The sequence below is a fragment of the Sarcophilus harrisii genome, chromosome 6 (genome assembly GCF_902635505.1).
Source record: "Sarcophilus harrisii chromosome 6, mSarHar1.11, whole genome shotgun sequence".
NCBI classification, from domain to species: Eukaryota; Metazoa; Chordata; class Mammalia; order Dasyuromorphia; family Dasyuridae; genus Sarcophilus; species Sarcophilus harrisii.
The window spans coordinates 243,273,592-243,288,242 of NC_045431.1; positions in this window are offsets into that span (position 1 = coordinate 243,273,592).

Genomic DNA, 14,651 nt, shown 5'->3' on the forward strand with positions numbered 1-14,651 from the left:
TCCTGTACCGAGCATGCGATTATGTCCGTCTTGCCGTTGCCTCTCGGGGAGCGTGTCCTGGCCGGACGCCGCTCCGGAGAATGGGAGCCCCTTTTATTTGGGGGTCCACGCCGCGCTTGGCCCCTCACGGTGCGCCAGCTGCGGAGGCGCCCCCTCCCCCACGCCGGGCCCCCCCCCCCCGCCCGCCCCCCCCCCCCCCCACTCCGGTTAGGCTGAGCTCGGCGCCGGCGCCCGCAGGGAGCCACAGGCTGTCCCTCAGGAACGCCTTGGAGTGACCCGGTCTTTTCCTGCTAAGGCCGCTTTAAGGGGGGAGCGCTTTGCACCCCCCGTGCAGCGTTAGGGCTGTTACCATTTTCACCCTCCTGGGGGCCGCCCCCCGAGATAGGAAAACAAAATGAAAACGTGCCCCTGACCGAGGTGAGGCTGAAAGCGCCCGTCCCGGCCCCCGGGCCGCCCGTCCCGGCCCCTTTTCCTCCGGCAGAAGAGAGCCAGCTGCAGGGGCGCGACTTGGGACCCAGGGGGCAGCGGGACGGAAGGGACGGGGCCGCGAGGGGCCACAACCGCTGGCGGGGAAAGGGCCCGCCGAGCGCGGTCAGCGTGCGGGCAGAGAGGGCCCCGGGCTGGGTGGAGCACAGGCCCAAAGCGGCCGCGGCCCGTCCCCGAGGGGAACCGGTGCTGGCGCGGGCCTGCATTGTGGGGTGAGCCGAGAGGTCTCTTGGCTAGGGGCGCTGGAGTAGAATCTAGTTGGCCCCCCTATCTGTATGGTGGGTTCAGGTAGGACCAGAAAGGGGCCCGAAACCTCCTCAGCTCTGAGGTCTTAGGACTCATCCCACTGTCAAATGCTCTCTCCCGCTCTCGGTCCGTGGTGCTGACTCCCAGCCTGGGGTCTGGCCTCAGATCCCCCAGGTTCAAATGTTCAGAAAAATTGGAGTTTCCTTTAAAAGCTGGCCCCGGTGCCCCCTCCCCCAAGATGCTGAACCTCAGCAGCTGAAATGTGTTTCTGCTGAGACTGTGATCAATGACAGCAATGCAGTCACAGCAGCTGCCGGGGCCCTTCCTGAAAAGATGCAAGCTCAGGCAGGAGGGAGAACATTCAGGCTGGCGCAGAGGGAACAGACCAATGGAAGGAGCTTCTGGAGCAGCCGCCCTTGACGGCAGCATCTGAGGTCAGGGAAAACCCAGACAGGGGAAGGATGCAGCAAAGCCAGGAACAAAAGGCTGGCTCCAGGCCCGCCGAGAGCATCTTCCACTGGGAGCAGAATCCATGCTACAGCGACGGCCCTGAAAGACCCGGGCTGCACAGGCCCAAGGCCCTGCATCATCCCTAGCTCTGAACCACCTGACAGGTGAGAAAGAGAAGAAAATTCTCCCGGCTCACAGTGAGCAGCAGGCAGCTGGAGCCCAGCTGGCATCCTGGGCCAGCCACCGTGCCCAAGCAGAAAGAACCTTGGATGCTGGGTTCAAACCCAACCAACAAGCTTAACCAGGCCTGTGAGTGGGAAGAAGTCACTGGGAACTGAGCCTCCATTTTCCCCTTTTGTAAAATGGGGACATTAATACCGTGTATATGCTGCCCTTTTTGCCCAAGAAATTTTTATACAATCCTAGGTATATAGGTAGATAAAATAAGTATATAAATCATACATTTATTGATAACATATCATATTTTCGTGACCCCCACATTGTTACAGGATCCCATTTGGAGTCGTGAATCATAGTTTAAGAAGCTGCGTTCTAGAATAAGGAGCAGAGAAATTAACTTTTTAAATATTTATTTTAAATGTATTTTTATTTCATTAAATAGTTCCCATTTATATATATTTTAGCATCCATTCTTTAAAGTTTTGAGCTCCAAAGCTCTTTTTTCCCTGCCCTCCCCCCACCCCTTGAGAAGACAAGCAGTATGATAGCATTTATGCATGTGAAACCAAGCAACACACTAATTCCATATTTACTATGTTGCAAAAGAAAGCACATACATAAAAACTCAAAATAAAGGGAAAAGATGCTTAGGGTTACTTAGAGTTTATCAGTTCTCTCTCTTTGGAGGGAGATAACATTTTCCATGTTTGGAATTCTCTTGGATCATTATCTTGATCAGTGGAGCCATATCTCTCACAGTTGATCATACTGACAATATTGCTGTTACTGTATATAATGATCACTTCACTTTGTACTGGTTCATAAAAAGTCTTCCTAGGTTTTCCTGAAACTATCCCCTTCATCATTTCTTTTTTTTTTTTTTTTTTTTTGATAGCCTTTTATTTACAGGATATATGTATGGGTAACTTTACAGCATTAACAATTGCCAAACCTCTTGTTCCAATTTTTTACCTCTTACCCCCCCACCCGCTCCCCTAGATGGCAGGATGATCAGTAGATATTAAATATATTAAAATATAAATTAGATACACAATAAGTATACATGACCAAAACGTTATTTTGCTGTACAAAAAGTATCAGACTCTGAAATATTGTACAATTAGCTTGTGAAGGAAATCAAAAATGCAGGTGGGCATAAATATAGGGATTGGGAATTCAATGTAATGGTTTTTTTGTCATCTCCCAGAGTTCTTTTTCTGGGCATAGCTGGTTCAGTTCATTACTGCTCCATTGGAAATGATTTGGTTGATCTCATTGCTGAGGATGGCCTGGTCCATCAGAACTGGTCATCATATAGTATTGTTGTTGAAGTATATAATGATCTCCTGGTCCTGCTCATTTCACTCAGCATCAGTTCATGTAAGTCTCTCCAGGCCTTTCTGAAATCATCCTGTTGGTCATTTCTTACAGAACAGTAATATTCCATAATATTCATATACCACAATTTATTCAGCCATTCTCCAACTGATGGACATCCATTCAGTTTCCAGTTTTTAGCCACTACAAACAGGGCTGCCACAAACATTTGTGCACATACAGGTCCCTTTCCCTTCTTTATAATCTCTTTGGGATATAATCCCAGTAGTAACACTGCTGGATCAAAGGGTATGCACAGTTTGATAACTTTTCCTTCATCATTTCTAATAGCACAATAGTACTCCAGTCACAATCATATATCACAGCTTCCCCAGTCACTGGATAATTCAACTTCCAACGTTTTGCCACCACAGAAAGAGCTACTCTAAATATTTTTGTACATAAATTTTTTTTTCCTCCCTTTTATTTCTTTGGGATAAGACTTAGTACTGGTATTTCTGGATCAAAGGGTATTTGTAGTTTGATAGTCCTTTGGGCATAGTTCCAGGTTATTTGTCATTTGTGAATGGTATGAAGTGGTATTTCAGAATTGTTTTATTTTGCATTCCTCTAATCCACAGTGACAGAACGTTTTTATGTGGCTCTTGATAGCTTTGATTTCTTTTTCTGAAAACTGCTTGTTCATATTCTTTGACTATCAACTGAGAAATGGCTCTTATTTAAGTCTTAGTTTCCTATATAGTTGACAAACGAGGCCTTTATCAAGGAAACTTGCCATATATTTCTTAATTTTGGCTGCATTTTGTTTGTGCAAAAACTTTTAAATTTCATATAGTTCAAAGTATCCATTTTACTTGTTTGCTCGTAAACTCCCTTATTTGTAGATCGGACAGGTAACTTTTTCCTTGCTCCCCTAATGTACTTATGCAATCACCTTTTATGTCTCAATCATTTATCCTTTTTGCCTTTATTTTGGCATATGGCCTGAGATGTTAATCTACACCTAGTTTCTGCCAAAATGCTTTCCTTTTTTCCCAGTAATTTTTGTCAAGGCTGAGATCTTACCCCAAGAACTTGGATCTTTTTATTGGGGGGGGGTGATTTATCAAACACAGAATTACTATAGTCATTACTATGTAATGTGGACCTATTATATACTACTGTATAACATGAAACTCTTCTACGATCCACCACTCTTATTTCTTAACCAGTACCAGATAGTTTTCATTGTGTACTTGTTAACATAGTTTGAGATCTGGACAGAACTGTCTGCACTTTTCTAGAAAAGTGAGGCAACATCTGATCTTAGGTCCTAGGTAGGGCAGCCTTTCCTGCATGTCTCCTCCTACTCATCCCTATAATGACTGACTTGGAACCAACATACCTGGGAGTTAACATCCAATTCCCTCTGACTCATATGAACAAGGTCTTGAGAATGGGCATTCTCAACCCAAGAGATGGCAGCATGGCGGTCATGGTGGTGGATGGAGTTTCTGTAGAACATGGCCCAAGAGGGGAGTTCATGAACAAGCCTGTTCTTGTTTGGCCTTCCATGACATCAGGGAGATGATGCCATGATGTGTAAGTAAATTGGATTTTAAATGAGGGAGGGCCGTGCAGAGTCACCAACCTCACCTCCTTCATCTGGGTCCAGTGGGCAGATATTAGATCTGGATGACTGTACATGGCCCTAGGTGCAGTGGGAGACTGGCCTTTTTATGACAACCATGCATTTAATGATTAAGGATGGGTAAGAAATGAGGCAAAGAATGGCCTTTTTTACCTACTCAAAAATACATGAGGAAGGAATCTAGTCCTTGAACCCCAAGGTATCAAGGAAGACCACCGTGTTGCCTAGTCCTCAAGGGGGCCGCTTCATTCACAGAGGTGGTTGTTTGTTCTGTGTTCTCAAAGATCAGGGAGGTGATATTGTGACAAGAAAGGGAATTGGATGTGAGGGAGGAAGGGCTATAAAAGGTCCCCAGCCTCACTGACTCCTCTGTAGCCAGTTAGGTCCAATGGCCAGATATAGATCAGGATGACTGGAAAAGGTCCATTCCTCTAGCTTTCTAAGGAGCAGCCTTGGGAGTTTTCCTGAAAGTGATACCATGTTCGAAAGTTGAAAGAGTTTTTAATCAACCAATCAATCCATTGAAAAGCCTCTGTCCAGTACCTCCCATGTACTAAAGAGAAAGGGGCACTTGCTGAGCTGTAGACCATTTGGAGAATTATGATTGCTGTAAACAGCAAAGGACTAAAGCCAGAAAATCGGGGAGCAGAACACCTGTACTTCCTGATAGTACCATGATTTCAATAGCATATTGAAAGGGATTCCCTGTCTAGCTGTTCCAAAATTTGTTTGGTGGGAGACAGGGGAGGTAAATAAATCCCAGGGCCCACTACCACTCTGAAAGGATCATATGGGGAGTATCGAGTGGGAAAGATTCACCAGAAGGTCAGTTCAAATCCTTCCCAAGGGAACTACTTTTTGCAAAGAGTTTACATGTTTTCTGTATCTACGTTGGGGCTTCTGTGAGTTTTCTTATGTTTTCCAAATTTTCTGTGGCATAAAATATTGTCGGGTACTCAAGATGCCTTTGTTACCTCCAAGACTTATCTAGGAGATCAGGTTCACACCCGTCCCTTTTACTTACATCCGTGGAAGTTTAGTCATTCATTTCTAGCCCCTTGGAGAACCATGGCTGGGCCCACAGCAGAACACTTCTATACCCTGTGATTTTACAGAGGGCTGGGGGCCTTTATTATTTTGGGGCAAGGTCCTATCTATGAGTTGATTTCAATTTCACTGAATTCAGCAAGCACTTAATACTTTGTGCTACGAAGTAGGGACCCAAAGACAAAACAGTAAAAGACTGGGGGAGAGGGAAATTACATATCACACTCACAGGGGATCCCATTTCAACCCACCAACTCCAACATATTTCCTCCTCTACTATCCCTGCTCTCCCACCTGTTTTCAATCTCTTTGCCCACTCCCCCTCTCCCTATCCAGTGGCCCCTAATACCTCTAAGATCAAATAGAAAGCCCTCTGTTGGGCCTTCAAAGCCTTTTCTAGGCTTCTTACACTACATCCCTTCCCCCACCCCAACTAGGATTCTCCTTGTTCGTCCCACATCACACTTTGTCTCCAGACTCTAGGCCTTTGCAGTGGCTGTGACCCCAGTCTGGAATGCTCTCCCTTCATCTCTATCTCCTATCTTTCAAGCCCAGATAATGTCCTGTCTTCTATGAGAAGCCTTTTCCTTAGCCCTCTGAATGCCAGTGCCTTCTCTCTGTTGAATCTCCCATTTATTTCTGTCTCTTTCTTGTAACACATAATTTATGTGTTACCTCCCCAGTGGGCTGTGAGTTCTCCGAAAGCAGGGATGGTTTTCACCTTTCTTTGTATTCTTAGCAATCAGTAGGCACTTAATAAATGTTCATTGGCTTCCAGATAAACACATACGAAGTGATGTAAATTTTTGTCATGGAGACAATACTAATGAATGAAGGGGAAGCAGAAAAGGTGGCTTTTGACTTGAAGCTTGGAAAGGAACAAAAACTTCCAAGAGGAAAGGTAAGAAGAGGCTGGGAAATGTTTAACCATCAGCTCTAGGGATGAAGACAAAGGAAGCTTAATTGGCTTATGTGAACATTTCCTCCTTCACTTTTTTTCAGTCAAGACACACAACAGTAAATCAGGCACTGAATTCTGCTGGGTAAATGCTCACAATGAATTGAACAATGCGGGGCTCTGGCTCACCCTTGAGCGCAGTCTTTGCAAAGGTAGGGAGATGGGGTAAGAAATTGTGTGTGAGTCTGAGTGGGGGTGGGGTAAGACTAAGGCTCTCTACAGCTTTCAGTCTTGAATTCTGACTCTTGGTATCTATTGGGATCTCTCTGGGATCCCATTTGGGGTTTTCTTGGCAAAGATTTGTCATTTCCTTGTCCAGCTCATTTGGCAAATGAGGGAACTGAGGCAAACAGCATCACAAACTAGAGTGTCTGAAGCCACATTGGAACTCTTCTTCCTGATTCCAGAGCTCTATCCACTGTGCTACCCAGCTGTCTCTCCTTAAATACCTATCACCATTTAATTGCCTAACACCATTTTATAGGATTTCCCATAATTCCATTCACTCATTAATTCCATGAATATTTTTTAAATGTCTATTATGTGCAAAGCCCCTTACTCCAGTCTGATCTAAAAGGGCAGATATTTGAAATATTCCCCTGCTTTGGATGTGAGACAGCTAACAGGGGCCAGTCCTATTATTTTCATCCTACAGAGAAGTGTCCAAGCAGACCCAGTGGTGAGTATTGGGGGTAGAGTTCATTACTCCGTAGTCCCTGGGCTATTGCTAAATGCTAACCTGGAGGGTGGCCAGGCTTCGTGCTGACCATCTGGACTATGGCCCCGACTTTCCAGTTTGCAAGAAAAGAATGGGGAGGGTGGACATTTTCTCTTTCTCTGGCTCTGAAGAACCAGTCATGTAGAAAATGGGCCCAGGAATCCAGAATTACAGGACCTGAGTTCAAATCTCATTCCAGATGGTATTACCAGTATAACTCACTCTCCGGACCTCAGTTTCCTTATTTGTAAGAAAAGGAAGCTAGACTCAAAAATCTTTCTCTAGAACCTTTCGAACGAAAAACAAAATACTCTTTTGTGAACAGTTTAACTGAGTAAAGGAGTTAATAATAAAGTGAGTCAGGGTCCTGAGCTGGGGAACACAGCGGCCTTGGGGTGCAAATTCTTCCGTGGCCCAACTTCTGCGTCATGAGAACTTACCAAACTGCTTGGCCCAGGGGAGGGCATTCCTACAGCACCTACTATGGGCTAGGCTGCATTCAAATATTTTCTCATTTGATCCTCACAGGAATCCAGAGAAAGAGACACTCTTGTAATCTCCATTTGACAGTTGAGGAAATTGAGGCTGATTATCAGTGAACTTGCCCAGAATCACACAGGTAGGAAGTGAACCAGGCCATTTTCTGACTTGTGGCAGCTGTGTGATAGACTGCCTGGCCTGGGTCAGGAACACGAGTTAAAATCCAGCCTCAGGTGTTTTTATAAGCTCTCCCAAGTCTGTTTCTTATTTTCCTCTTTATTTTGCTGTAACCTCCTCTCCTAAATAAATGTCCCTTTGGCGAAGAGAACGGTCACTGTGAATTTGTCTCGCATGGATTTCGAACTTGGGATTGCTCCTCTGGCGGCCTCACTTTGCAGTGAAGTTAGTGAGATCGGGCCTGACCTTGGCCCAGACTGGAGCCTTTCCAGTTTGCTAGCACTTGCCCCAGCTTGAGCTTTGCTGGCGCTGCCTGTGAGAACCCCAGGTCGCCCATGAGCCGATGATTCACGGGAGGAAGCCTTCAATGGAGGAAAGGTTAATGGGACAGTAAAGGACCCATGTGCTCCTTCCCTGTGGGTGGGGGGTGGGGGAGCCTGCCCAGAGGATTAGTGTCCTATGGCTTCTCCACCCTGCCTGGGCACATTCCAGCTGCTGCTGCAGGTGCCTCTGATTGGCCAGTCCTAGGCCACTGAACGCCTGCGATCTGTGCGCGAGAGTTTGTGTACGTCCGAGGGGATATGAGAATGGATTGTAGTGTTCCAGTATATACGGGAGAGCAGGGATGTGTTTGTGTGTGAGGGTGAGTGTCTGTCCCCTCTCAGACTGACCAAGCACCCAGACACTCCTGCTTGCTGCTGACCTCTGAACCTTCCCAGCCTGCCACGCATGACCCTGAGGCTCTGGACAGAAAGAATTTGTCAAATTCTTTCCCTCTCTGGGTCTCAGTGGGGTCATCTGTGCAATGGGGGCAATAGTGGGAGGATCTCCAGGGACAGAAGCCTTGGGTCTCAGGAGGAGCCGGCTGATGGTTTTTCATGAAAGATTTTGCCCACAGAAAAGGAAGGCCCAAAACCTCCTCCCTGCCCCGCCCCACTTTTCCATTGGTCCATGCTTTGTATTCTTTTCAATAGCTCCATCATTTCCTAGACAGGTGTGAAGCTGGATGGGTTCTTTTTGATCCTTGAGTGATACCTAACGAGTAGTAGGTGCTTAATGCCTGTAGATAGATTGATTCACTATCAGCAGGAGCGGCTTCTCTTCTAGAAATCATTCTTACTGAGGGACATGGGACAGGTCACTGACCGTGTCTCAAATTCCTCATCTGTAAAATGGGTATGATAGTATCTGTCACTTCTTAAGCAGTAATTTGGAGGATCAACAGAGATAACATCTATAAATACATTACATCCAAGGCAGTTCCGATAAACTTTGGGCAGAAAATGCCATCTGCATCCTGAAAAAGAACTATGGGGACTGAAAATAAATCAGCAAATGTTCTGTTCACTTCTTTTATCTGTTTTTTTCCCCCTTTCCCTTGATTTTTTCCCTTTGTTCTGATTTTTCTCTCCCAACATGATTTATAAAGCAAAGAATGTATTTATACATTCATAAATGTATTTTAAAAATACATTATAAACTTTTGCTGTTGTCCAGTTGACTCTTCCTGACCCCATTTGGGTTTTTGGAGGGAGAAGATCCTGCTATTGCTATTTTCTTCTCCTCATTTGATAGATGAGGAAACTGAGGCAAGCAGGATTAAATGACTTGGCCAAAGCCACACAGCTAGTAAGTGTCTGAAGCCAGATTAAACTCGGAAGAGGAATCTTCATGATTTCCAGGCCAGTACTCCAACCATTGTACCACCCAGATGCCCGTGGTAAATTTTAAAGGTTATAAAAATGCCAGTTCTAGGGGCAGCTAGATGGCACATTGGAAAAAGTACAAGCTCCAAAATCAGGAGAACCTGAATTCAAATCTGGCCTCAGATACTTACACTAGCTGTGTGATCCTGGGCAACTCACTTAACCCCAACTGCCTCTAACACACACAAAAAAGCCAGTTCTTCTCATGATGTATTTTGTGTTTGTGGAATTCAATACATGCTTGCCAGTATTTATAAAGGCACATTGTGTTGTGCTCTGTATACCACTTCATAGTATATAGTACATATATGTATAGGATGGCAGGCAGGGTGGCAAGGTGCAAAGGGATTAGTGCTTAGAGTTGGGAAAAACCTGCATTTGAATCTTGCTTGCTAGCCTTTACACACAGAGAGACATTGGTCGAGTCATTCAACAGCAAAAAACTTTAGTGTTCCCCTCTGTAAAATGGGAACAGGAATACAGAGGATGTCACCTCCACTGGAAGATTGCTACCAACATTGAATGAGATGATATATTTAGAGAATTCTAAGCATCAGTTATTATAGTGTCCTGTGACCCTAATACTCCCCAGCATAATAAGATCCACAATAATAAAACACATGTAAAGTGCTTTTCCTCATGACAGTCCCTTGAAGCAGCACGTGCAGCTCTCATTAAAACCCTGATGAGAAGCTGCTGCTCAAGACCACAAAACTGCCCAGTGGCAGGCAGGATCAGAACTCATACCCAGGGCTCCCGACTCCTTTAAGCCTCCAGTTGCCTTTGGAAGAAGCCACTTGGGCCAATATCAACCATATGATATCACTTGGCAGAAGATTCTTTCCTGAACGCTTACTTTATACAAAGCACTTCTGAATCCTGACTGGATGAGGAAGGGCCTCGGTGCTCACTGAGCTGGACAAGAAGAGGCAGCTGGGCCCAGAGTTCCAGGGTTAAGGCCCATCTTGGCCACTCCATGCCCGGTGCAGGTTATTTGGGCTCTGAGCCTTTCTCCTGATCGACAATCAAAAGGCTGAACTAAATGACCTCTGAGGTGCATTCCAGCTCTAGGGTCATTTATTTTCACCTCATTCCCTGGGCAGGTTGCTCTGAGGCTCCTGGGAAGAAAAGCTAATTAACAGATTGGGCAAGATCCAAAAGGTGATCTGGAGGGTATGTGTGTGTAGGGGGGGAGATAGACAAAGACTGTGCCTTGTTCTCCTCCCTCCTCCGCTCCCCCACAGCACTCAAGGTCCAGAATGAAAGGCGCCCTCTTGAGGAAGCTGGGCCCCAGGCAGAGGTAAATGACCTGCCCAAAGTCCCACAATGCAGTTGGAATTCTTATCTAGATTTCCCAACTGGATCCAAGGCTATTACCCTGACATAAAGGCAGCTTGGCCTGGGCCTCTCGGGTCTGGCCGTAAGTGCTCAAGGGCTTCTGAATGACCCAGGGGATGGATGGTGATTGATAAACAAAGCTGGCCAGATAAACAAAGCAGGCTCCTTTCTAGGGTGGCTGAGAGCCAGTGATGACACAGCAATTATCCTGGAGACAGTCTGGACCGTGACATGCTGCAGGAAGTGAGGACATCCTATTTATCCCTTGGTTCACAACACGTCCACCCCTTCCTCTGTGGGGGTCCATGCAACTTGTAAAATACAGTGACTGCTCACTTGTAGGCTCATGGGAAAGGCCCTTGGAGATCATCAGGTCTTCCCCTCCTCTTTTTACAGAGGAGAAAATAGAGGGCAGGGAAAGGGAAGGGATTTGGCCAAAGCCACCCAGTGAATTGGGGACCGTGGAGATCAGAAACCAGGTTCCACAATTAACTCCAATGCTATATAAACTATTTGAAAAAATAGGGATTGAAGAAGTCCTACCAAATTCCTTTTACGACACAGACATGGTACTGATACCTAAACCAGGTAGGTTGAAAACAGAGAAAGAAAATTATAGACCAATCTCCCTAATGAATATTGATGCTAAAATCTTAAATAAAATATTAGCAAGAAGATTACAGAAAATCATCCCCAGGATAATACACCATGACCAAGTAGGATTTATACCAGGAATGCAGGGATGGTTCAATATTAGGAAAATTATTAGCATAACTGACTATATTAATAACCAAATTAACAAAAACCATATGATCATCTCAATAGATGCAGAAAAAGCATTAGATAAAATCCAACAGCCATTCCTAATAAAAACACGTGAGAGGATAGGAATAAATGGACTTTTCCTTAAAATAGTCAGGAACATATATTTAAAACCGTCAGTAAGCATCATATGCAATGGGGGAAAACTGGAACCTTTCCCAGTAAGATCAGGAGTGAAGCAAGGTTGCTAACTATCACCAGTATTATTCAATATTATATTAGAAACGCTAGCCTCGGCAATAAGAGTTGAGAAAGAGATTAAGGGAATTAGAGTAGGCAATGAGGAAACCAAACTATCACTCTTTGCAGATGATATGATGATATACTTAGAGAACCCCAGAGATTCTACTAAAAAGCTATTAGAAATAATTCATAACTTTAACAAAGTTGCAGGATACAAAATAAATCCCCATAAATCCTCAGTATTTTTATACATCACCAACAAAATCCAACAGCAAGAGATACAAAGAGAAATTCCATTCAAAATAACTGTCGACAGCATAAAATATTTGGGAATCTATCTACCAAAGAAACATCAGGAATTATATGAGCAAAATTACAAAAAACTTTCCACACAAATAAAGTCAGATTTAAATAATTGGAAAAATATTAAGTGCTCTTGGATAGACCTAGCGAATATAATAAAGATGACAATACTCCCTAAACTAATCTATTTATTTAGTGCTATACCAATCAGACTTAGAAAATATTTTAATGATCTAGAAAAAATAACAAAATTCATACGGAAGAACAAAAAGTCGAGAATCTCAAGGGAATTAATGAAAAAAAATCAAATGAAGGTGGTCTAGCTATACCTGATATAAAACTATATTATAAAGCAGCAGTCACCAAAACCATTTGGTATTGGCTAAGAAATTAGTTGATCAGTGGAATAGGCTAGGTTCACAAGACAAAATAGTCAACTATAGCAATCTAGTGTTTGACTAACCCAAAGATCCTAACTTTGGGGATAAGAATTCATTATTTGACAAGAACTGCTGGGATAACTAGAAATTAGTATGGTAGAAATTAGGCATTGACCTACACTCAACACCATATACCAAGATAAGATCAAAATGGGTCCATGATTTAGGCATAAAGAATGAGATTATAAATAAATTAGAGGAATATAGGATAGTTTATCTCTCAGATTTGTGGAGGAGGAAGAAATTTGTGGCCAAAGATGAACTAGAGACCATTACTGATCACAAAATAGAAAATTTTGATTATATCAAGTTAAAAAGCCTTTGTACAAACAAAACTAATGCAAGCAAAATTAGAAGGGAAGCAACAAATTGGGAAAACATCTTCATAGTTAAAGATTTTGATAAAGTCCTCAATTCCAAAATATATAGAGAATTGACTCTAATTTGTAAGAAATCAAGCCATTCTCCAATTGATAAATGGTCAAAGAATATGAACAGACCATTTTCAGGTTATGAAATTGAAACTATTTCCACTCATATGAAAGAGTGTTCCAAATCATTATTGATCAGAGAAATGCAAATTAAGACAACTCTGAGATACCACTACACACTTGTCAGATTGGCTAAGATGACAGGAAAAAATAATGATGAATGTTGAAGGGGATGCGGGAAAACTGGGACACTGATGCATTGTTGGTAGAGTTGTGAACAAATCCAACCATTCTGGAGAGCAATCTGGAATTATGCCCAAAAAGGTATCAAACTGTGCATACCCTTTGTTCCAGCAGTGCTACTACTGGGCTTATACCCCAAAGAGATACTAAAGAAGGGAAAGGGACCAGTATGTGCCAAAATGTTTGTGGCAATCCTGTTTGTAGTGGCTAGAAACTGGAAAATGAATGGATGCCCATCAGTTGGAGAATGATTGGGTAAATTGTGGTATATGAATGTTATGGAATATTATTGTTCTGTAAGAAATGACCAGCAGGATGAATACAGAGAGGCTTGGAGAGACTTACATGAACTGATGCCGAGTGAAATGAGCAGAACCAGGAGATCATTATATACTTCCACAAGGATACTTATGAGGATGTATTCTGATGGAAGTGGATTTCCTTGACAAAGAGAAGATCTAACTCAGTTTCTATTGATCAAGGATGGAGAGAAGCAGCTACACCCAAAGAAAGAACACAAGGAAATGAATGTAAACTTCTTGCATTTTTGTTTTTCTTCCGGGTTATTTTTACCTTCTGAATCCAATTCTTCCTGGGCAATAAGAGAACTGTTCAGTTTAGCAAACATATATTGTATCTAGAATATGCTGCATGTATAGGACTGTTTGCCATCTGGGGGAGGGGGTGGAGAGTGGGAGGGAAAAATCGGAACAGAAGTGAGTGCAAGGGATAATGTAAAAAATTACCCTGGCATGGGTTCTGTCAATAAAAAAGTATAATTATTAAAAAAAAAGAAATTAAGAAAGGAAGAAACCAGGTTCCAGTGCAGAGGGGCAGGAACTGCTTTTTCTGTGGCCTCTGAGCATTTGAGGAGCAGAAGTCTCTCAGGCAGAAGTGATGGTTGTCATTTTTCTTTGATCGCTGGTTCTAGACCCTCCGTCAATGCTTGTTAAGTTTAATGGAACTGAACGTGGGGGGATGACCGCGTTCTTGGCACATAGCTGGCTCTTCATGTTTGTTGACCAGCCCTGAAGGTGCTCCAAGTTTAGCTCAGGCTTGAGCTGGGCTCTGCCACCTTTTAACCTTGTGATCTTGGGCACCGCCTAAGCCATTCGTGGGCTTCAGCTTATTACTCTGTGAAAGTGAGAGTTTGGAAGGGACGCGCTCCAAGGCTGGTTCCAGCGTGCCCCAGAGTCGGGATTATTAGTCCTGGGTTCGAGCACTTCCTCGCTGTGGGAAAGTCACTGAATTCCTTGGGGTCTCAAGCACAAGAAAGGGGGAAATGCTCCTGGAAACGCCCATTCCCTTCTCGGGCCTCAGTTTCTCCAGTTATAAAGTTAGCTGGACGGTCTGGGCAGGCCGGGCTCTCAGGCCGAGCTCTCCGGCCTCGCCACAGCTCTGGGCTCCCACCCCCCCCCCCCCCCCCTTCCCCCCCCTGGCCCGGCTTCCACGTGGCCCGCTGGGAGGTGCAGTTG